Source organism: Pinus tabuliformis, chromosome 8 (genome assembly GCF_031772625.1).
Source record: "Pinus tabuliformis cultivar Carrire ecotype Pingquan chromosome 8, CPIR1, whole genome shotgun sequence".
Lineage (NCBI taxonomy): Eukaryota > Viridiplantae > Streptophyta > Pinopsida > Pinales > Pinaceae > Pinus > Pinus tabuliformis.
In genome coordinates, this window is record NC_142294.1 from 456,262,429 (window position 1) to 456,287,111 (window position 24,683).

A 24,683-nucleotide genomic window follows, 5' to 3' on the forward strand; every position below is an offset into this window, starting at 1 on the left:
AGTCACTTCTTGTCGACATCAGCTCATTATCGAAGAACTTGACTTAGAAACACCCTTTCAGTCCTTTGAAGCTTGCATACATCAATGAAAAATTTCTCTCTTCCAGCGATAGGTTGACATCAATGGCCTTCAACCGAAAGATTTCGCATGGTGTTCGACATCAAATCATTTATTCACACCACGTGAAATGTACTATAGTACCTTGAGGATCATCATCATTATTGGTGATTCCTCTCGCATCTATTAACAACTTACATCATTGGCTGGTAATCAGGCGATGTCTCTCCATGTTCGACCTCAGAACATCTTTTCACATGGTTTGACTTGTACATTGAGTGAAGATTGAACAAGTTTAAAGACCCTGGATCTAGTTTCATCCATCTGGGCTGCGATATATTCAGGAGTACAAAAAGCATCAAATGTACAAAGGCTTTACACAGATGGTCATCCTAATCATGGATTAAAAGTCTATATCTGCAGATGACTGTCTGATCTATGTACATGTAATGAAATCTTACAAGTTGAGCACGAGAATGCCTCCCTCAGCTAATTCATGAAAAATCATATCGTCATGATGTATTTTATTGTAATTGATGCAGGTCACCTTCTAGTTCGAAATTTCTGATCTTCATGATAAATCATTTCACCCGACATGAACATTTACGACCTCGTGCTTTAGGGGGCAGCTGTTATAGACATATTTGGGAACATCAACTCCAACTCACATGTCCAGGTATTAGGGTTCATCAACCCCTAAAATAGTTGTTTTATGCCCTAAATAAGCTAAGTCATCTGAATGCCTCATTCCCTAAAAGTTCCATCTCAAAAATCATCTAGAAAGTGACTAAAATGAATCATTGTTGAAATCTCTGTGTTAGGCTGCTATGCATAGCAGGTAGTGCACCGTCAAAGTGCTATGTAGCGTAGATTGGCCCTCTAGAAGGTGTGATGGGTGAGGTAGGACAAAATTCCGAGAGAGTTTGAGAGTTGGTTTCTCATGAAACTTCTAGAAACTTCTCCTGTTCCACCTGCCCCTCTGAGTTCGCCCAAGGATGACTAAGGGAATTAGGAAACCACCTCCCATTCCCCTCTTTCATGGAACCAATTCCTAAAAATAGAAAGGCATTGATCATCCCCATTGATGACTCAACCTCCTGAAATCATCTATAAAAGGATCTCTCATCCAAGAGATTATGAGGCTGAATTATTTTGAGTTGTAAGGAAGTGCTACTAGTTTTAGTATCGAGGTGAGAGCATTGTGTTATTGTTGGTATGTTCGTGCTGATTCATGAGGTGAAGAAGGTTTGAAGTTTTCCGGATGGCACCGGATCAGACTTCTTATGGGTTGTAATTCTCCTTGTTATCAATAAATTTCTTCAGGATTTTTCTCAATTGATTGTGTTAACTGTAAATGCATTCATTTGTTTATCATATTTCTGATTCTATGGTGTTTATACTGTGATGGATCATTATGCTTTGATAGGTCTTTGTTTTTGTAGCTATGCAGGTACTCTCCAAGTGTGTTAATTATGGGGAGGAGTTACGAGATCAACCAAAGGAGAGGGAGATCAAGTGAGGAATCAAGTGAAAGTTACAGGCTGGTCTTTCATAATATTTCTCTTATCTATCAATCATAGGAAAGATAGTGAATTTCTTTGACTATTGTTTCTAGGTTAGCTACCAAACCTAGAGGGCTAGCATTTCTTAGAAATACTAGTTTTCCCAGTGGGGTCACCAATTTGTTTCTTGGAAAACTAGTATTTCTAAGAAATGCTAGCCCTCTAGGTTTGGTAGCTAACATAGAAATAACAGTCAAAGCAATTCACTATCTTTCCTATGAGTGATAGATAAGAGAAATATTACGAAAGACCAACCTGTAACTTTCACTTGATTCCTCGCTTGATCTCCCTATCCTTTGGCTGATCTCATAACTCCTCCCCATTCTTAACATGCTTGGAGAGTACCTGCACAACTACAAAAAAAAGACTTGTCAAATCATATTTGATCAAAAAGAAAAACTTTTGTTTTCTTTTCTAGATTTGATTTAAAAATGAAAAGAAAACTATATAGTCCCCTTTAAACTCTTTTTAGACTCTTTAAATAAGAAAAGGTAGTCGAGCGCTTGTCTCTTCTAGCTCATTAAAGTAATGGAAACGACATCCCTCTTGTATTAGTTTATCCTTTTTTGAACTGTGATCACTACCATCAGAGTGTGCTATGAACACCCTTCGTGTGAAATGAGATTGGGCATGGGCTAGGATGCGATGCTTTGAATCCAGGGGACCTGACTCTTGGGCACCTAACCCATTATGTTTTGATATAATGGGTTGGGATGCTTTGACCAAGAGGAGTGATAATTACTGGTTTTGTATTAGATCAAGAGGAGTGCTAATTACCAATTTCGTATCAGAACATGAGTTGACCGAGTTGCAAGAATGGGCAGCAAAAAGAGTCTTCAAGTGCTAGAGGAGAAATAATTGGCTCTTTGGATAGAGAACATAGAATTGAGAATGGTGTTAGATATAGTTGAAGAGGAGAAGAAAAACATGCCCTTTGTATTGCAATGAGTGCTTTGATTAGTTCCCCATATAGTTTCTTCATGCCATGGTTTCATAATGGGGGTGAAACCATGTGACCATGCATTTTACATATGGGATAAGAGAATGGTGCATGGTGTTGGTGATCACATTTGGTGAATATTCAATCCAAATACATGATGAGAATCGTGTTGAAAACAATTTTCAGGTTGGAGATAAAGTAAGGTTTTTCATTAGCAAAGAAAAGCTTGAAAGTGAGAAGAACATAAAATTTCATAAGCCTCTGATTGATGACCTAGGAGAGAATGTTTTGGATTCTTTCAAGAGAAGTTTTCTCTCCTAAAAATGTTGAAGAATTACAAAAATATCCTATCCTTGATATAAAAACAAGAAATTCAATAAGACGGAATGTGAAGCATCTCAATGGGGCTCAAGGGTAAAAAAAGAGGTAAACCCAAAAGGATTGAAAAGGGAAGGGTGAGGGAACTATACCCTCATATGTTTGTTTCCTTAAAATAGACTTTTGGAGATTCAAAAGCTTTGAGTTAGAAGGAGTGATATTGGGTATCAGTAAACTGCTCAAAATACAAAGTGCTTAAGAGTGCTATAAATTGGTGTGAAAGCACAAATCTCAACAAATTGAATCCAATGCAATCTTAATTTCTAAAAACCAATATCATATGCTCTAGATATCGTGTTCTGATCATTTTACGAAACAGGTAAAAATTTCTAGGTAGGTTGTAGGACTACTGACTAAGCAGTCCTTACGCTGACTAGGTAGTTCATACATTAACTAGGTAGGGTGACTCGGTAGGTTGGCTATGTTTATTGGGCTAATTATAGGTTTTTGATTTCCTACTCCTTATTGGTTCAGTGTTGTTGCATTCTAATTGGTCGAAGTGATGTTTATGTGGTCTAATGAATGGAGGCCATGTGGGCTAGTGGAGGACATCCACGCGGCCTCCAAAGCATGCATTAAAATTTTTGTTATGTCCTAACATGCCTCTAATGAGTTGAACACAAGACCGATTGAGCACCATCGTAGTGCCTTACCACTAAAGCACATTATGGTTCTTAACTACCATAGTCCCAAACTTCTATTTAAATTTTTTTCATTTTTTATAGGGGGACAAGGTTAGGGCTAAGCCCTAGACCGTGACTACCCCATGCCCATGAGACCACAGGAAGGGGAGCTAAGGGCTTTGGCTTAGCCCCAACCCAAGGTTCTGGTAGCTACATACTTTAACCACGGGACCACAATCGTAACCCGAAAGTCCTGAACAATTGATGGGGACAGAACTTGGTGACCATCCCTGGATCATATGGCACTCCATATAACCATATGCCAGTGCTGAGAAATTGGGGGCAGAATTTTTGGACCAACCCACAATCTCATACGCACACCATATGACTGGCTCAGAGAGCTGAAAATTATGGGGTGAAGTTTGGGGACCAGGCCCCGGTCACAACACTTGCCATATGACCACAACAATGTTTCAATGAAGTTTGGTATTTAAGAGCAGAGAAAATGGGAACGGCCCCAGGTTTTATGCGCCACATGTGACTAACACTATAAGAGTGGGGGATCCAATAGTGAGGGTGATTTGTTCACCTTGGCCCTTGTCCACATGGCTGATGTGGCCTAATTTTTCCACTCACGGGGGTCATTGGACATTTAAACATTGTGACAACGTGCACCCAAACTGGTAGGAATCTCACTGGCACCGGGAAATATTGGCTCACGACAAGCCCTAGAAAAGTTGGATTCATAGGATGGATAACATTCTAGTGTAGTTTGTAGAGCAGTTAGAAGAGAAAAATTTGATAGGGCATAACTTCTTCATATTTTGGCTAAATTGAGCCCAACAAAGCCCCAACTAGGGGTTTTGACTAAATTTGAAGCCTTCCAAGGATGTGATGCAACCTTAAAATCTGATTTAGTCTAAGTTGTTCACAAATGTGATAAGATGTTTCAAGAATTTAATGTGGTGGCTCCTAAAAGAGGCAAACAACATGAAGTTCATTTGTAGTAGGATGCATCATTTTTTAACATTGGTTTAAATAAGATGTCAGTGTTAGAGAATGCAAGGAGCAAGAAGTAGATGTAAGAGCTACATAAAAAAGGGAACATTTGTTCTAATACATCTTCTTGTGTGTCTCCTAGTATTTTTTATGACAAATGGTGCATGGCGATGTCGATCACATTTGATGAAGAGTCAAGACAAATACAAGGCTAGACATGCTAAACATCATGTTGACCATAGTTTCTAGGTTGGGGATAAAGTAACACTTTGCATCAGGAAAGAAAAGCTTTAAGGTGAGAAGAAATTGAAATTGGGTACGCCTCCTTTAATTGAAGACCAAGGAGAGAATATTCTGATTCTTTCAAGAGAACTTTTCTCTGCTAGAAATATTGAAGAATTATAGCAAAATCATAACCTTAATAGAAAAACAAAAACTTTAAAAGAGGGAACATGAAGCATCTTCATATGGGGCTGAAAGGTACAAAGCCAGGTGAAACCAAATGGATTGAAAAGGGAAGGGTGAGGGAACTGTACCCTCATTTGTTTGTTGACTGAAAATAGTCTTTTGATGGTCCAAAAGCTTCCATTTAGGAGGAGTGATCCAGGCGATCAGTAAAGTGCTCAAAATTCATAGTGTTCAAAAGTGCTTGAAGCTAGTGCTAAAGCATATAGCTTGATGACCTGAATTTAAGGCAACTTGAATTTCTCAAAATGGATATCGTATGCTTCTAATATCGCGTTTTGATCATTTTCCCAAACAGCTAAAACTTTGCAGGTTAGATGAAGGACTGCTGACTGGGAAGTCCATATGATGAATGAGCGAAGTTATTAGGTATGCTTACTATACAACTTGGGCCAATGAATGATTAAGTGTCATATTCTGATTGGTTCGAATTTGGGAGATTTTGAATTAGTATTTGAATTTGTGAGTTGGACTAATGGTGGGATGCCACGTGGCCCAATTTTGGGATGTCACGTGGAACCTCGAGGTTCATGAAAATTTGGTTATGTCCAAACAACAACTGAGCAAATTTTGACGTCGAACCTATGCTCTAGTAGTAAGGTGCCTTACCTCCATGTCAACCGGGTGTTACTTAATACTTATTGTAGTGTCCCACTTTATCTGACTGACAGTGATATGACATTTACATTTATTTATCCCTAAGGCCAACACTTTATTCTTCTAGGACCTCAGGTTTAGGATCCAGACACATGACTCTATTATTAGTGGTTGTGATGTTTATATATGTTCTCCATTGATATTATGATGAAAATAGCATTAATGGTTATGTATGTTATCTGTTGGTATTATGATGATCATAAAATTAATGGCTATGCATGTTTCGTATTGATATTATGATGATTATAACATAAATGGTTATGTTCGGTCTCTATTGAATTGTTGATGATGATAGCCATGATGGATGAATCCCCTATGTTACGTACTTGCATTAGTTTTGGTTCACAATGAACAATGATGCAAATGACTAGGTGATGTTGATGATGCTATTATGACAACTACTAAAAATGAGAAACCTTGTTACTGATGATTATTGAGTATGGCAAGAAACCACCAAAGGAACTCTCATATGATGAGTTGAGGACACCTAGTTTGATGAAAAATTATATTTTGTCTTTGAAATTCTAAGTCAATTTTGAAACCTGCTATATATGTTTATCTATATTCTGATGATATGTTAGTGTTTGCAGACACAGATTAGTTACTTGGTTGAATGACTGACATATGGGTGATGGGGTTGTACAATTGGGTGGAACTGCATGGGAGGGGTGGGACAATGTCCTTGGTCTCACCCACTAGCACTCCCATCATGACTTGGATTGGAAAGGTTGAAACACCTTTGCCTTGAACATCACGATATCATGAGGGTCCGAAAGTTGGGTCGCTCATGAAGATTTTACCATGGGGCACGCATCAAGCTAGAGTCCTTGATCCCCAACACCATTAGACTCACTATAGAAGGAAACATAAGATATGGTAGTGGTCTTGGTCATTGCACTCACCTATAATTTCCCCTCGTAGCCACTGAATGCTTGAAGGGAAAGTGGCATGACAACCTTGGAACCTCAAGGGAATTTCTTAAAGGTCGTGACCAGCTTGGCACCCTTGGCATCATAGATAAACTGTTAGGCATGACACTGTTGGAACTTCAAGGGAAGTTCTTCAAGGGAACGACCAAACTTGGCACCCTTATAATCATTAAAAATAAATAAATTAATAAATATAATCAATATGTGAAAACTAGGTAAATTTACATCAAGGGTAAATGATGTCAAAAACCGAGATAACTAAATCAAGAATAAAACATGGGTTAAGAGGATCATAGGAAGAAACAAAATATTTTACCTTAAAATCTCTACTGTCCTCGTGTTGGAAAATATTAGGTAGATAATGCGGTTTAATTAGGTAAAAAGGGGAAAGAGGGATATAAATGTAAGGATAAATATTAATCATAAAATATCTAAACCTAATTAAGAGAAGAGGGTGGTGAATTAAAATAGGATTAATAAATTTAATTTTAGAGAAATTTAGAGAACCTCCATGTGGCAACAACCAACATAGGGATATCCATCTAAGAGATAACTTGAGTTAAATTATGAAGTAGATAGGGGATCAAACCTTGACTTATCAATTGACCTTAGTAATGAACACAGATTGAGTAGACAACTAGGAGAAGAAATAGGAATCTTGTTGAGGTGAGGAAAAATATTATTTTTAAATTAAAATTTAAGTAAATAATTATGGAGATTCTTGATGAGAGAGTGACACATGGGTGGGTGAATAATCAAACTATTGGATTATCGAAAATAATTAATGATGCATGAAAGGCCAAGTGTCACCTATGAGGACTCCTATAAAGAAGGGGCAGGCCATGAGAGAAATGACTTTTTCTTTACCCTATTGATGGATGGATGAGACTATATCAGAGTAGTGACTAAGAGTTATAGTGAGTTTGGTGAGGTATAGGACTTTAGAGATGGTACTTTTGAGCCCAAGAGTTCTCTCCTCTACCAGCTAATACGTTCCTCCGTTGTACAACCCCATTGTAGCTTGGTGGTCTGCGGGGAAGGAGAGTACCCAAGGAGTAGGCTAGGAGGTTAGTCGGTGGGTCATTACATTCAGATTAAGCATGTCAACATTCACACTTGGAGGCGACTGACAACAAAGGAGGGCAATTAGCGGAAAGTCAAATTTGAATCTTGTCTCCTGGTAAATGGTACCTATGTTGTTATGATATTATTTTGTATGACTTCATTATGGTTTCGTTAATAACATGTAAATTAGGTGATATGTTCAATGACGTGAAACTTAGGAAAATTTTATATAATTCTTAATAAATTTTTAGTTCCCAATGATATTTTCTTATGGTTGTATTTTTAGTTTAAAAAAGAAAAATTATAGGATTGGTCCCTACACCTGGTATAAAAGCTATGTTCAACCCTTGAGACCTATGGGCCCATGCATGCATGACTAGTTTTGTTAAATATCTACTACATTATACTAAATGATGACCTACCAGGTCTATGAATCCCCAAATTTGTAGCCTTAAGACACCAAAGACTGCACTACAATCTCAATACAAAGATTTCAACCACTCCAGTCTTCTTCATTATTTTAAAACTATGCTTCTTTCAATTATTGCAACTGGTGCTAAGAATGAAAGCATACTAGTTCACACAATATTCAAATAAAGAGCTATGTCCCTACCATTATCTAAGTGATGAAACAACGCCTATGTGCTCCACTAGTCACGTACAACCAGATCAATAACTTGAAACACACAGAGCTTCTGCTCACTCTATTCATGCCCGATGACTTTAACAACGCCTAAACTCAACACAATGCCATGCTCTACATTACACAGGTCACAAAACAGAGTACCGTAGGTTTCATGCTCCAATTTATAGTTTCCTCAGGGCACACCAACAAATTCAATGCTGAAGATTCACTAGCTTAACTCTTCTCTAGCTCATGACCCTCATTAATACAAGCAACTCCTCATTCAACTTAGCCAACAAATTCAAAGTCACCTAATCATAGAGAATACTCTTTATTTTTCCTACACTTTGAGAAAGGTGTAGTGTTAAATCAAAAAACACAGCGTCACAACAAAAAATGCCATTCACAGCAAAAAGTGCCACCAAAGTAGAGAAAGCACGGTGTGAGGAATGAAAGGCATAGTGTGTGTCCAGGAACTCAATTTCACTGGAACAGGAATAGAACTATTGGATCAGGAACAAAAACTCTGTCTTTGAATGATCGCTATATCAATAATGTCAGGATTTGAACTTCCCTTCGAAAAATCTTCACGCAATTGCCAAACTATAGCCCTACAATTCACGCACTGTATAATCTGATTCCAATTTCCTATAAACATCTTTTACTAGCTGGACAAGCTCCCTCTATTACTGTGTTTCGTTAACTGCCCAATTAGGAAAGGTGTTGCGAAGGGTAACACCCATGTTCCAAAGATTATCATCCTAAATAGCCATCCAGAGAGGGAAAACCAAAGGAACACCAACGTAGCAACACTTCTGCGCAAAGGCATGCTTAAAAATTGGTTCAGTTCCCTTCTGTACCCACACAATTCACCATACTTTATTACACATAGTCTTCTCTACGTATACCTGGAGTAGTATTCACAAGGCTCCATGCAGCTATGGTGGTCCTCACACTCAAACATTCTAGATCATAATTAGTTTTGGCTCCCTTTCATGGCATTAATTCCCATCGAATCGACTGGACATCTTCTTTGCTCCACTCACAGTAAGCAATGTCTGATTCATATTATTGAACCATTAGAGTACTCAATTTCTTCAGTGCCGGTCATTGGGAAAAATCTCCAAATGCTTCATTAAACTCAATGCAGACTCACAGTTACCTTATGCCCAGAATCAATTAACAGATTAACACTCTAATCCATCTTCACTTCCACATGCATAGAACTATAATTCATTAAATCCACCATATACAGAGAATAGAATTCATCACTCTGTCGTGGTTATAGAAAAAATATACACATAAGAATATATGAACAATATTGTACATAAAATTTACTTTCAATCAAACAATATTGTACATAAAATTTGTTCTCAGATTCTATTTCCTATTTACACTCTCTTGTACACTTGTTGGCCTGGACTTCGTTTAATTGGCCACCTACATCTCTAATCACTCTCACACCTACTCTCTAATCCATATGCATCTTACCTGTATATGAACAATTACATAGTTATGGATCATTCTAAATCCATGATCTTCTCCATAGATCCCTCAACTAGTTCCTAAAATCTCTTAATGATCCCTTGAGGATCTCAACAAATAGTCCTATATCTAAATTCTTCCTTTATGAGTAGATTATACCAAATCTCTCAATCCTTACTTTCTAGAATTCAATAATTACATAAAAATAATATATCTTCTCCTAAAAATAAAAATTCTCTTTGAAAATTTTCCCTCTCAAACCCAAGAGGTTTGAGACCTCTAATGCTCCTGCATCAGAGATAATCATCAAGAGCATACAGAAATTGGGTCTCCAAATCACAACGTTTCTCTTGTTTGAGAAATTTCACAGTTATCCTATGGAAAATATCCACATAAAAGAGTGTATCATCACCGTAAGAAAAAGAGGGAATGAGAAGATCATCCAGTGTTGATTGTTCAAGTTGCAGGCCAATCCTTTGCTACAAATCTTGTCTGCATGCAATTGTAGTCTCTAGATATATTTCAATGCAGAGAAGCCAACATAGAAAGCTTACAAGAATGGTGTTTTTCTCTATTGGTAGAAGACTCATGATTGATTCTATTCAAATCCTTTGTTCATGTTTTCTATGTTCAATTTCCCTTCTTGATCTTCCAAAACACTCCTGTTTGAGTTTTGAACATTTAATGATGAGTTGGAGGATAAATGTTTTCCCTATAAATGTATCACTCTTCTTATTTGTCCATATGAATAGAAGAAATTTTTCCTTGCTTTAGATTCATTTAGAAAAAAACAAACCATTTTTTTATGTAAGAATTAATATTATAAATTTCATTTACTTCATATATATATATATATATATATATATATATATATATATATATATATATATATATACTAATTTTCTTATAATTTTTTATCAAAAGATAATCAAACCCAACTATTAGACAAACCCTTATCACAGTTCCCTTAGGTAAGAGTGAGATCTAGCTTGGTGCCATAATGCATTGATCTCCCCTTTCACATGACTGTTGTCCCTTAATGGATGAACCCACTGCCTTGTAATAATAAGTGGTACTGATATCTATCCTATCAAGAAATATTGCAACATAAAACTAAGAAGAAGAGGAGTAGAAAAATAAACCCCCATGTGGGTAAAGGAGACAGTATGGCCATCTTGGAGGCGTGATTTTTCTTGAAGTAAACCTTTTTCCCAAAATTTCATTGTGGTAGTCACCTATGCCTTTCAATGAATATTTTGAGCTAAAATTTCAACATGCAATATTTTGTGTTTGTTGATAGCTAATCTCATAAAATCATAAAACATTATAAACATATTTTCTCTCTTTTTACTAAGGACATTCTTAGTTTATGTTATGATAATGCTACCAACCCCCTCTACCATTTACATGACATGATGTAGTCTAGACATACTAATTGAGTATATTGATGGTATTCTTTGGATTAAATCTTATATGAATGTTTGAAATTGATAGGAGAATTATATAATCAAGAACTTATAAATGCATAAATTGTTCCTTTCGAATGATATAAACATAACAATAAATTATAGAACTACTAAGGTTGGTTATGATTTTTATCTAATTTCTATTTATTTATTTTTATCTTATAAGGAAAAAATTGTGTTAAATTGTGTGCAGGATTCATTGGTGAACCATGGTTAGACGAGGTACAAGAAGAAGTGGGGAAACTAAAGGGTGCAATATGGCACCACCACAACAACGGACTCCTACCTCCCCGCCCAATGATGGGGAAAACATCACAACGCCATAACAGATACCAGCTAGAGAAGTTTTGAACTTAATGAGATCATTTCAACACATGTCTGAGGCATTAATAAACCATTTGAAATGAGAGCATGGAGGACATGTCATAAAAAACGAAGTACCCCAAAACACTTCAATAAATGATGTATGTCGAGATTTGGAAAAAGTAAAATTGCCAAAGTTTTGGGGGCCCACAGATGGTCAATCTGTAGAGGCATGGTTATAAAACATGGCTCTATGCTTTATGCTGAGAAATTACACCTCAAATATGAAGGCCAAGATGGAGATATTCCAGCTAAAGAGAAACACACTACTTTGGTGGAAGACATTATTAACCCAATTAGGGATGGATATATCATAAGTAACTTGGGAACTATTTGAAGAAAAATTTAGAGAACGTTACTAGTCTGAGGAGTTCCTTGAGAGGCAACTAAATGAATTCAATGCATTAAATCAAGGGAGTCACTCACTACCAGAGTATGAGTCTTGTTTCAAGGAATTACATTGTTATGCGCCTTGCTTAAACATGGAAAAGATCAAGGTGAACAAATTTTTGTATGGACTAAATGTTAACATTTGGGCCAAGGTTATAATCTTAATGCCTCACACCATGCATGAGGTAGTTCAGTGGGAAAACATTACAGAGGAGGAGATCATGAGCAGTGGACCTAGTAATTCAACAAGGCCCACGGGATTAGGAATACCAAGTGGAAATAGTATGGAACGTAGAAATTTTGCAAGGGGGTCCTGTGCTCAATCATCAAAAGTGGTCAGCAGGAAATCAAAGCACACCACATAGGCATCCAGCTCAGCACTCACACAGGGTGCCTCAACAAACGCGTCAACCACAAAAACACTAACCTATGTGATAGAACCAAGTCACACCTCCTCTGCACCGATGCCAACAATTTGGCTCTTTCCGGTGGAGTTCCAGGTCAACTCCCAGTTCATTTGGTAGTAGGAGCCAAGGTCCTAAGAGGGGGTGTTGGACTTGTGGAGGTCCTCACTACGAGATGGATTGCCCTCAAAAGATAGGTAATACCAACTCAACTAAGAATGAAACTATGGTAGGGGATATGGGGAAGTCTCATCGCATCCATGTAGTGGTGAATAATCGCTAGGTCGAACACTAGTCCACTATGTTGGAAACCTCAGGTAATATTAATAGTATGAGTTTTTTCATTTGAATAGATCCAGGAGCTACTGATTCCTTTATTTCTATAAATGCATTATCAAGGATTAAACATAAAGAATTTGCAAAATATGAATTTAGACATGTAGAAATGGCATGTGGTATGAAAATAAATGTAGGAAGGATGGTAAAGGATTGTGAGGTGGACCTAGGTGTATGTAAGACCAAGTTATCCTTGTACTCTACAATTTTAGGAGTCTATGATGTAGTTATAGGAATGGATTGGTTGGAATGACATGAGGCACTCCTAAACTACAAAGACAAGATTCTACATTTCATAGACGATGACGGCCAAAGAAAATCATTAAGGGGAAAGAACCAAGGGGTGTCTTTGAGGTTCATCTCCTCCATACAACTAATAAAATATAGGTGAAAGGGATGTTAAATGTTCTCAATGTTAGCTCTAAACGATGTGGGTGATTCTAAAAACCTTGATAAACATCCATTTCTTATTAAATTTAAGGATGTGTTTCTCGAAGAACTACTTGGGCTACCCCAAAAATTGGAAATTGATTTCACCATCGACCTTAAACCAGGAAGGCACTAAGCCTATATCAAAGGCACCCTATCATATGTTCACTCTAGAGCTAAAGGAATTTCAAATCTAATTAATGAAACTGTTGGACTTGGGGTTCATATGGCCTAGCATATCTGCATGAGGAGCCCCTGTGATTTTTGTTAAGAAGAAGGATGGGTCTTGGCGATTATGCATTGACTACCGCCAGTTGAATAAAGTGACGATAAAAAATCAATACCCTCTGCCAAGGATAGATGACTTGTTTGATCAAATGAGGGGGCAACCATGCTTTTCAAAGATAGATCTGAGGTCGGGATATCATCAGTTGAGAATCAAGCAAGAAGATATCGCGAAGCCAACCTTTAAGACAAGATTTGGGCATTATGAATTTATAGCTTTACCCTTTGGACTGATAAATGCCTTGGGTGTTTTCATGAGTTTGATGAATGGAATATTTCGGGATTACTTAGACAAGTTTGTAAATTTTTTTATCAATGACATCTTGATCTACTCAAAGATCCTGAAGAGAATGAAGGACACTTGACGATAGTTCTACAATGTCTTAGAGAAAACCAATTATAGGGAAGTTGTCAAAGTGTTCCTTTTACCAAACTAAGATTCATTATCTTGGAAACATTATCTTTAGGGATGGTATTGCAGTAGAGCTGGTAAAGATCGAGGCCATCATGGAATGGCCAACACCAAGCAATGTTCATGAAATACAATTTTTCATGGGCATGGTAAGGTATTATTGTAGATTTGTCGAAGGGTTTTTGAAGATAGCAAGCCCCATTACCGAGCTCCAAAGAAAGAACAAGAAATTAATTTGGACTAAAAAATGTGGAGAGGCATTCCAAAGGTTAAAGGTGTTATTAATGACAACACCAATTTTGAAGGTGCCAAATATGGAACAAGAATTTTTGGTTTGCACTGATGCCTCCAAGGAAGGGCTAGGTTATGTGTTGATACAATAAGGAAGAGTAATAGCTTATGCATCAAGGAAACTTAGAACCCACGAAGAAAACTACGCAACCCATGATATAGAAATGGAAGCAATTGTTTATGCACTAAAGATTTGGAGACACTACCTTCTAGGAAGGAAGTTTGATCTTAGGACTGACCATTGTGGGCTACAACACATATTCACTCAAGACCACTTAAATGAAAGAAAAAGACTATGGTCTGAGCTAATTAGTGAATATGATTTTGATATCACTTATATAAAAGGAATGATAAATAGGGTAGTTGATGCTTTAAGTAGGAGGCCTTTTGATGCCTTGAAAATCGTTGCATCGAAGTTGGGGAAAACCACCTAGTCCAGACCTTAAATGCAGCTCCTTTTTCGTTTGGTGTGGTGGTCCTAACTGGATATAATGGGACTAGTTTCCCAATGATTTATAAATGGGATGGATAAGTGATCAATTTTCTAATATCTAATGAGAAGGATGAATGATTTATTCTAAAATTCAAAAATATAAATAACTAATCTATCTTGGAAAGTCTTTCTCTTAGTGCAATTTTTGATGATTCTTATTGACAAGTAGGCATATAGATGACTCTACTTATAAACAAAAATATTTATTCATATGATAATTACTTTGTTCAAGTAGTTGAACAAAGTAATAATTAAAATGTGATCACACTATTCTTTATATATCATTAACACACATATGTATGAAAAATAATAGCTCTTAAAAATTCAATAGTGATAAGTAAAAGAATTGTTGTGAAAGCATATACATATATCAATAATAGACAAAGAAATAAATGATGGTTCACATAAAAGCATGAAGCAAAAACATAGATAGTAGTACCATATGTATTTGAGTCTCCTCCTATATGAATCGCATTCAGATCCCGCCTTTCAACTTGGAAATACTTTTACAAGAAGCAATAGTGCAGATCACATAAAAGTATTCTTCATTAAAACTCAGAATTTCGAGTTATCTCAAGGTAGTGTAACTTCACAATTCATCCCTTTTCACCCCCTCACTAGACTTCAGAGTCAAAAGTTTGGTTTTGAACCTACTGAGTTACCTTTTCCTAAAAGGAAAAGAGCAAGGAAAACAACTGAAGGGTCTGATAGTGACACTCTCTCATCATCATCATCCATTTCATCTTCTCCATTGAAAAGTCAACCATCCACTCCTCCACTCCAGATTGTCATTCAATAGGGAACTGGAACTTCAACATCTGTTTCTCAACCTTCTCAATCTTCAATATCTACTCCTTCCCAACCATCTGGAACTTCATCAGTGCTATCATCCATTAGTAGCTCGACAATGGCACAAAACCCATGGAACAATCATGGTGCAGTCACAATGCCTGCACCTTTGCACCCATTGCTAGCTCATCCTGAAAAATGGTTGCCAACATTCAATTCAAATGCAGGCGTACAGGAAAATGAACACATAAACAACTTTATGTTGTCAGTCAACTTAAAAAGAGTTACTGAGTAAGATGTGGTTGTTAGAATTTTCCCTTATACCCTACAAGGATCAACTGGTTCTTGGTAGTTTTCCTTACCATCAGGATCCATTGCTAGTTGTAATATTTTTCAAGAACAATTCTTAACTAAATACGGTGATGGCAGATCTGTAACAACGTTAATCAATGATCTTTCAAATCTTAAAACATAGTCTAGAGAGCCTATAAAAGATTTTAATTCACAATTTAATAAACTCTTGAATAAGATTCTTACTGCCTCTAAACCTAGTGAACAAGTTAGAAGTGAATGGTATATAACAGCTTTACCTTCAAATGTATCTATATTTGTAGATAGAGATGCAAAACCTACTCTAGCAGAAAATATGACAGAGGCACTTGTTGTAGAAAAATGTATCATCGCCTAAGAAAAGAAAGTTGCTCTTGAAGATAGAAAATCTAAAAAGGTCACCTTCAAAGATGATTCAAAGAAGAAAATGGCTAAAGATCCATATGACATGGAAGGTCTCCAAAATGTTCTAAAAACTATGTCAAATGAAATGATAGAAATTAAGAAACAAGTAGCTGAGACTTCAACTAAAAAGCCATTTATAAACTTTAAGAAACCAAAATCAAAACCCCCTAATGCTATATCCAATGTAGAGTTAGACCCTGAGGACAATGAAGAAGAAGATACAGTGTTATCATCTGAAGAAACTGAAGAAGAGGTAATTGTAGAATGTCATGGGATGTGGGAATTTATTCTTCCCAATTCTGATACTGAAAATGAATAGGAAGCTTTCCCAGTAAGTACTAGGAGTAAAGGCACTCTAGAACCTATTCAAGTAACTCAGAAGAAAAGGAACATGGGTACTACTACTAAAGAAAAAACTCCCACAAAGAAGTCTACAGCGACACTTAGCCAAAATCAGCCATCAGCTTCCAATCCACCTTTAGCATCTAAAACATTAGTAGTTACAGACTCTATGGATTACAACATCATTGAAGACATGAAGAAAACGAAAGAAAATATCACTATGTTTGAACTTAGTAAACTCAAACATCAACAAAAATTGCTACTCAAGGAATTAAATGCAATACTTTCTTCTCCCCTTCCAAATGTTGTATTGTCCAAAGTTGCTAATGAGATAGGCAAACCACCACCTAGTAGAGTAGAAGCTATTGATGCTGTTCTAATCGGAGATAGATCAAATTCCCATACTTCTCCTTTTCTCTTGACCTACGAAATCTATAATAGAAATTTGCACAATTGCTTGATAGACTCAAGGGCTTCCTCGAATATAATGCTAGACTTAGTTTGTTCTAAACTGAATATTTAAACCCAAAAGTATACAATCCATATTGTCCAGTTACATAGACCTAAGGTCCATGTGTTAGGAGAAATCAACTCAGTTACCATTAGGTTATCAGCTGATCCAAGAGTGGTTCAGAGAATTGACATTTTAATCGCTGATATTCTTGAGTTCTATGGTTTGATTTTAAGTAGAGACTGGTCTGAGAAACTTCATGGTTACATTTCTACCGATTGGTCTCGCATGTGGCTACCTTATAAAGGAAAGCCAAATCAGATTAAGATTGATTGGGAGAAGCACATGACTCATACTGTAACAAAGTTTGAAAAATAAACCAGCCTATAGCAGTCAACAATAACATTATGGGTAACTGCTCATCTGAATAATTCTTTGGTAATTTTACTGCTCAATCATCACCTTTCTCAATTAATAATTTCACATCTCAAATTGAAATTTTTTCTCAAATAGATACATCAAGGTGTGTTGGAATTGTAGAGGAAATTGTAATTAAAACTGTAGATAAACCTTTATTTTGGTCATTATATTTTGATGGGTCTAAATCTAATGAAGGTGCAGGAGCAGGACGTATTTAAGTTAGTCCTGAGGAAGAAAAGACCATGCTATCATGTAGACTAGAATTTGAGTGTTCAAATAATACTGTTGAATATGGAGCCTTGATTCAAGGACTTTATGAAGCAGTTGGTCTTAAGGTACAAGATTTGAAAGTGTTTGGTGACTTTGAAATTGTTATAAAACAAGTAGGAAATACTATACATTGTCTTTCTAGTCCCCTTAAACATTATCAATCCTTGGTACAAGACCTTGTATCTCATTTTCTAACATTTCATATTTCTCCCATTCCTAGATCTCAGAATGCAGCAACAGATTTGCTAGCTAATGTTGCTTCTAAGCTCCTTCCATCTGAAGATTACAGTCCTGATAGGTTTTTAGTAGAATTAATTTTCAGACCACCGATTCCTGATAATGTCACTAACTGGTGAGTATTTAATCATAATGATGAAATTTTAAATTTCTTAACTTCTGATAAGTCCTATGATGATCAAATTATTGATGAAAGTGAGAATGATCTTAAAATGGAGGAAAAACTTGAAGAAAATTTAATACCTAAACCAGTGGTCAAACTAGAATATCTTTATGACATCAAAGATAGGTTTAAACAAGTTACTAATTCAAACCTTCAAAGTTCTACTTTGAGATTTGAATTAATAAACCTTGGTATAGAGGACAAGCTACAAAACATCAATCTGGGATTAGGACTTACTTCAGAAGAAAGAATTGCATTCATCAGATTATTGAATAAATATAAAAGTGTCTTTGCTTGGAATTATGATGACTTGAGAACATATGATACTTTTGTCATACAACATACAATTCCAATGATATCTGAAGAAGAACCAGTACAACAGAAATAAGGAAAATTCATCCCAATCTAGAAAGTCAAATAAAAGCTGTGTTGAACAAACTATTGAAAGCTAAGATCATTTTTTCTGTTAGACATTCAAATTGGGTGTCCAACTTGGTGCTAGTAAGAAAGAAAAATGGTGACATTAGTATTTGTATTGATTTTGGGAATCTTAATAAAGCAAGTCAAAAGGATAACTTCCCTCTACCAACAATGGAGCAAACTCTCCATTCAATAGCTAGTTCTGAATTAATGTCTTTCTTAGATGGTTTTTCAGGGTATAACCAAATTTTGGTGCACCCCGATGACAAACTTAAGACTACTTTTAGAACTAAGTGGGGAAATTATGCCTATCAAAAAATGGCTTTCGGATTAATCAATGCTAGAGCTACATTACAAAGAGTGATGGACATAGCATTCAAAGGTGTAATTAATAAATTAGTAGTTGTCTATTTGGATGACATTATTGTATTCTCTAAGAAAAGATCAAATCATTTACATGATTTGAAACAAATCTTTGAACGTTGTAAAAGGTATGGCATTTCACTCAATCCTAAGAAGTCCTTTTTTGCTCTTGACCAAGGTAAACTCTTGGGGTTCATTGTTTCAAAGGATGGTATTTATATTGATCCAAACAGAATCAAAGAGATTTCTAACATTCCATTTCCACATAATAAAAAATCAATGCAATCATTTTTAGGTCAGATTAATTTTGTAATAAGATTTGTTCCAGATTTTTCACAGATTGTTTTAGCATTACAAACCATGATCAAGAAAAAATCAGTGTTTAATTGGGGACATATACAAAAGGAAGCTTTTGATTCAATCAAGAAAGCGATCATAAATGCTCCTGCATTAAACACTCCTAATTTTTCAAACCATTTCATTTTATATACTCTTGCATCTGATTCATCTTATGCAGTAGTGCTCACACAAATCAATGATCAAAACTTGGAAGCATCAATTTCATTTTATAGTTCAAACCTTCAATGTGCCAAAATTAATTAATCTGAAGTTCAAAAGCAAGCCTTTGCTATATACAAAGCCATTAAACCCTTTAGGTCCTTTCTCTTAAAGGCTCACACAAAAGTTATAGTTCCTTTTTCAACAGTAAGAGAGTTACTAGTTCAAAGGGAATTGGGAGAAAAAAGAGCAAACTGGGTCATGACATTACAAGAGTATGATTTGGACATTAGACGAGCAAAGATTATCAAAGGCCAAGATTTTTGCACGTTGTTAGCAGGAGCTTCTAATATTTAGGAGCATGAAGGTACAGACAATATTGAAGAAATCAATGAGATAAGTACCATTAATCCTGAATCTTAATATGCAGATATGATATTCTATTTGAAAAATGGATATGCTCCTAATATTTCATATAAAAATAAACGTGCCATAAGACTGAAAGAAAAAAACTTCATGATTGTTGATAATGTGTTATTTAGATAGAAATATGATTCAATTTTGTTAAGATGCTTAGAAAAACCTGAAGCGCAAAAGGTCTTGCAGGAATTATATGATGGTCTAGTAGGAGGACATTTTGGAGCTGACACAATAGCCCACAAAATTATTCGTGCTGGTTATTATTGGCCCACCTTATGTAAAGACACTCATGAATATGTAAGGAAATGCAGAATATGTCAAACTACTAGTGGAAGACAAAAGAAGCCAACCTTTCTTTTACAACTAGTAAACATTAAACAACCCTTTGAACAATGGGGATTGGATATCCTTGGAGAAATTATTCCACATTCATCCAAACAACATAGGTATATCCTTATAGCTACAGATTACTTTACTAAGTGGGTAGAAGCAATCCATTTGAAGACAACAAACTCTGAGGCAATCATTGAATTCATAGTTCAGTTCATTGTTACCAGGTTTGGTGTCCCAAATGCTCTTATTTTTGATAATGCATCTTAATTCTCTGGTAATTCCATACTTGAATTTTCTATCAAAAAAGGATTCAAATTGAAATATTCTACAAACTACTACCCTCAGGGTAATGGTTTAGTAGAATCTACAAATAAGAATCTTATCAAAATTATTAAGAGAACTATTGATCAGAATCATAAGAATTGGCATAAGTCTTTGATATTTGCACTATGGGTAGATCATAGAACACAGAAGGCCTCAATAGGCACTTCTCTATTTAATTTAGTGTATGGAAAGGAGGCTGTCATACCAGCAAAATTAGTACTTCCATCACTAGCCTTGGTGCAGTTTATTGAAGAAAATCCCTCATCTTCTATTCAATTGAGACATAATCAAATCTTGAAACTAGAGGAAGAAAGGGAGAAAGCCCGAATTAGACTTGCGAAGCATCAGAAAATTACTAAGTCTTCTTTTGGTACAACTTCAACCAGCTCAAAACATTTACAAGTTGGTGATCTTATTTTGAAATGGGACAGAACCCATGAGGATAAAGGAAAACACACTAAATTTCAGAAAATGTGGCTCGGACCATTCCAAATCAGCAAGAAGATAGACCCATCAACATTCATATTGCAAGATCTATCAAGAAAGAGAGTTTCTCTTCCTGTCAATGGGCTGATTTAGAAAAAATTCTTCAATTGAGGAGGTAATCCCTTCTCACTTTGTAAATATTTAATTTTCAGCTATATTTGTGTGAATAATTAGTTTATTTTCTTGCTTAGAAAATAAATTTGTAAATAGCCTTCTATTTTTCTTTACTACCTTGAAAAGGTTACTTAAAAGAAAATAGTCTTAATATTTACTTTTTATATATGAAAGCTTTGAAGGAAAAGGAAAAAGTTCTAGGAAATTAGGTATAATTGAACTCTGAAAACCCTTTTTATTTTTGTGAAATCTTCTCAAACTTGAAAATACTGTAAATTGTTCTAAGTTTTGGAAGCCTAAAAAAGGTTATCATTAGAAAGAAAAGATTGATCCAATCTTAGCATCTTCAACTCCAAAAACTGTCATACATGTTCTCTTAGGGAGAAAATTATTCATCCCATCCATCAAAGTTTATGATTTTTCAGAGTGTAATTCTAAAATATATTTTATGTAAAAGATAAGAGGTCTCATCGCGAGCCTGCTTACCATAATCATAGGGGACTAGTTCAACTGACATTACCAACACTGCATACCAAAACAGGGTAATGGCTTATAATTATAAGACAAGGGATCTCATCATGAGCTAGCTTGTTCAGTTAAATTACAACCAATGAATGACATTTTCAACAGCTGGCCACCAAACCAGGACAATGGCTTTTTATCTTACAAAATAAAGAAATAAGAGAAAAAAGAAGATGAAATACAAAAAATCTGGAAACATATCTGTTGGATTCATTCTTTTAAATTATACTCTGAAATGGATGGGACAATGAATGATCAAATGGTTAAAAGGTAACCCTGCCAAGGCTATGAACATTTGCTGGCAACAGTGGCTCTACCTATGACAAAGGAGTCATCTTACAAGCTAAGTTGGAGAAGTCTCTTGTCTTATCATTATCAACCAATTAAGGTTTACTTAAACTTAGAATGTATTTAATTTTGAGATGAGAAGGAAATAGAAAAAATAGTTTTCATTATATTTAGAATTTATGATTACCTAGTTATATTAGATTTTCTCTATCCAATAAGTTTTTCAGATTAGGAAGGTTAAAATATTACATTACTTTCTTAGAGATAACTATTTTTTCCAGTGAATCACCAATTGTTGTGTTGTACAACAACCCCCCATTTCTATAAAAACTTTTACACAAAATTTTTAATATGAAATGGGTCCCTTTTTAATAAACTTAGTTAGATTTGTGAGTTGATAAATAAACTGGTATTGACCTCATTACAAGAAAAATATTTATCAAAAGGCCCGATGTAAATAATTCATTTTAAAAAGCCTTTTGATAAAAGTGTTCCTTTTAAATATTATAAGAAATTTTACATTGGAATAAAGCAATCAGAGATCACATATCGCAATAACAAAGGAACATTCACAAACAAGGCATCACCAATCCTCCGATCTGATGAAGGAAACCGCAATCGGCAATCAGAGAAATAAAATAACAAAGGGATGCACACATAAAAGTAAGACCTCATCCAATCCTCCAATCCGATAAAGGAAATCGCAATCGGCAATCGGAGAAATCATAAGACAAAGGGATAAAAGCGCAAGCCAAACCCCGATTCGCGATCAATCAATTGGGTGTGTATCTCAAGAGGAATCGGGCACACTATAGAGGAGGGATTTCTCTACAAGTAGGAGGGCGATCTAGATCCTCTTAGAAAGGGAGGTCCCGATCACACATAGGGGGAGTTTGATAGTCTTTCAATCCGGGCTATTGTCTATTGTATGGCACAGAGGAGATGATTATAGAGAGAACAGAGAAGGTTTCATTGGCTATGTCTAATTACTTAGTACTATTACAGGCAGTAAGATTTTAGTTATGAAATTCTCAAAGACTACATATTTTGTAATAAGCTCTGGCATTGTTTAAATGAATTTCCATTCATGTGTACTATTACCGGAATGTTGAATTTTCATTTTTATTTTTGTCCAAGTTTTGTAATTGATTTCTATCTTCATTCTAAATATTATTTCTTGTTGATATCTAACACTATTGTTGGTGCAATTTTGATATGTTATTGAAGCCTTACAGGAGCTATCTCTAAGAGGTAGAATGAGATCAAATCTATAATGAATTCATTGAAGTATATATGAGATAAATGATAACTATTTATAATTTAATCACAAACGTATTTTGATTTTTATTCCATTAATTAATATGAACTATTTCTTTCGGTTAATGGAAATCACATGGTGAATTCGCTCATAAACTAGTCTTTCCCCTGTTTTATTTCATTTTCTCTCAGATTAGGAGAGGTCTATCCCATTCTAGTTCGAGATAGGACTTTCGTCTTAAATTAGTTTTGCATTTGTAAATTAATTCTACTTAAAGTCCTCTTTCTTTAGAGGCAAACATCCTAATCCTTAGCGGCATGATTGAGCCCTTATATTAATCAAGATTCTTGACTAATTTTAATCTTGATTCAAAACATTAAAAAAATCAATCATGAGGATTAATGTAATATATTGTATATTAATTTATTTAATTTTAATCAATAACGCTTAACACTTGAAAATACTTTTCTCATCTTTTTTAGAGTTAATTTTACCATACTAAATTACTAATTAGTTCTCTAACATTAACTTTCAATAAATAAAAATAACCTAAAGGAATTGGAATAATTTTAATTTTACTTAGATAGTGTATTCGTTCCTTCTCACCCCCTCACTAGACTTTAGAGTGAAAAGCTTGGTATTGAACATACTGAGTTAACTTTGCCTAAAAGGAAAAGAGTAAGGAAAACAACTGAAGGGTCTAATAGTGACACTCTGTCATTATCATCATCATCCATTTCATCTTATCCATTGCAAAGTCAACCATCCACTCCACTCTAGATTGTCGTTGAATAGGGAATTGGAACTTCAACATCTGTTTCTCAACCTTCTCAAACTTCAATATCTACTCCTTCCCAACCATCTTGAAATTTATCGGTGCTATCATCCATTAGTAGCTCGACAATGGCATAGAACCCATGGAACATTATTGGTGTAGTCACAATGCCTGCACCTTTGCACCCATTGCCAGCTCATCCTGAAAAATGGTTTACAAAGTTCAATCTAGATGTAGACATACAGGCAGACGAACACATAAACAACTTTATTTTGTCAGTAAACTTAAAAGGAGTTACTGAGGAAGATGTGGTTATCGGACTTTTCTCTTATACCCTACAAGGATCAACTGGGTCTTGGTACTTTTCCTTACCATCATGATCCATTACTAGTTGGAATACTTTTCAAGAATAGTTCTTAACTAAATACGGCGATGATAGATATGTAGCATTACGTTAATCAATGATCTTTCAAATCTCAAAATAGAGTCTAGAGAGCCTATAAAAGAGCTTAATTCACAATTTAATAAACTCTTGAGTAAGCTTCCTACTGCCTCTAAATCTAGTGAACAAGTTAGAAGTGAATGGTATATAATAGCTTTACCTTCAAACATAGCTATCTTTGTAGATAGAGCTGTAAAACCTACTCTAGTAGAAAATATGAAAGAGGCACTTGTTGTAGAAAAATGTATCATTGCCTTAGAAAAGAAAAATGCTCTTAAAGACAGAAAATCTAAAAAAGTCACCTTGAAATATGATTCAAGGAAGAAAATGGCTAAAGATCCATATGACATGGAAGGTCTTCAAAAGGTTCTAAAAACTA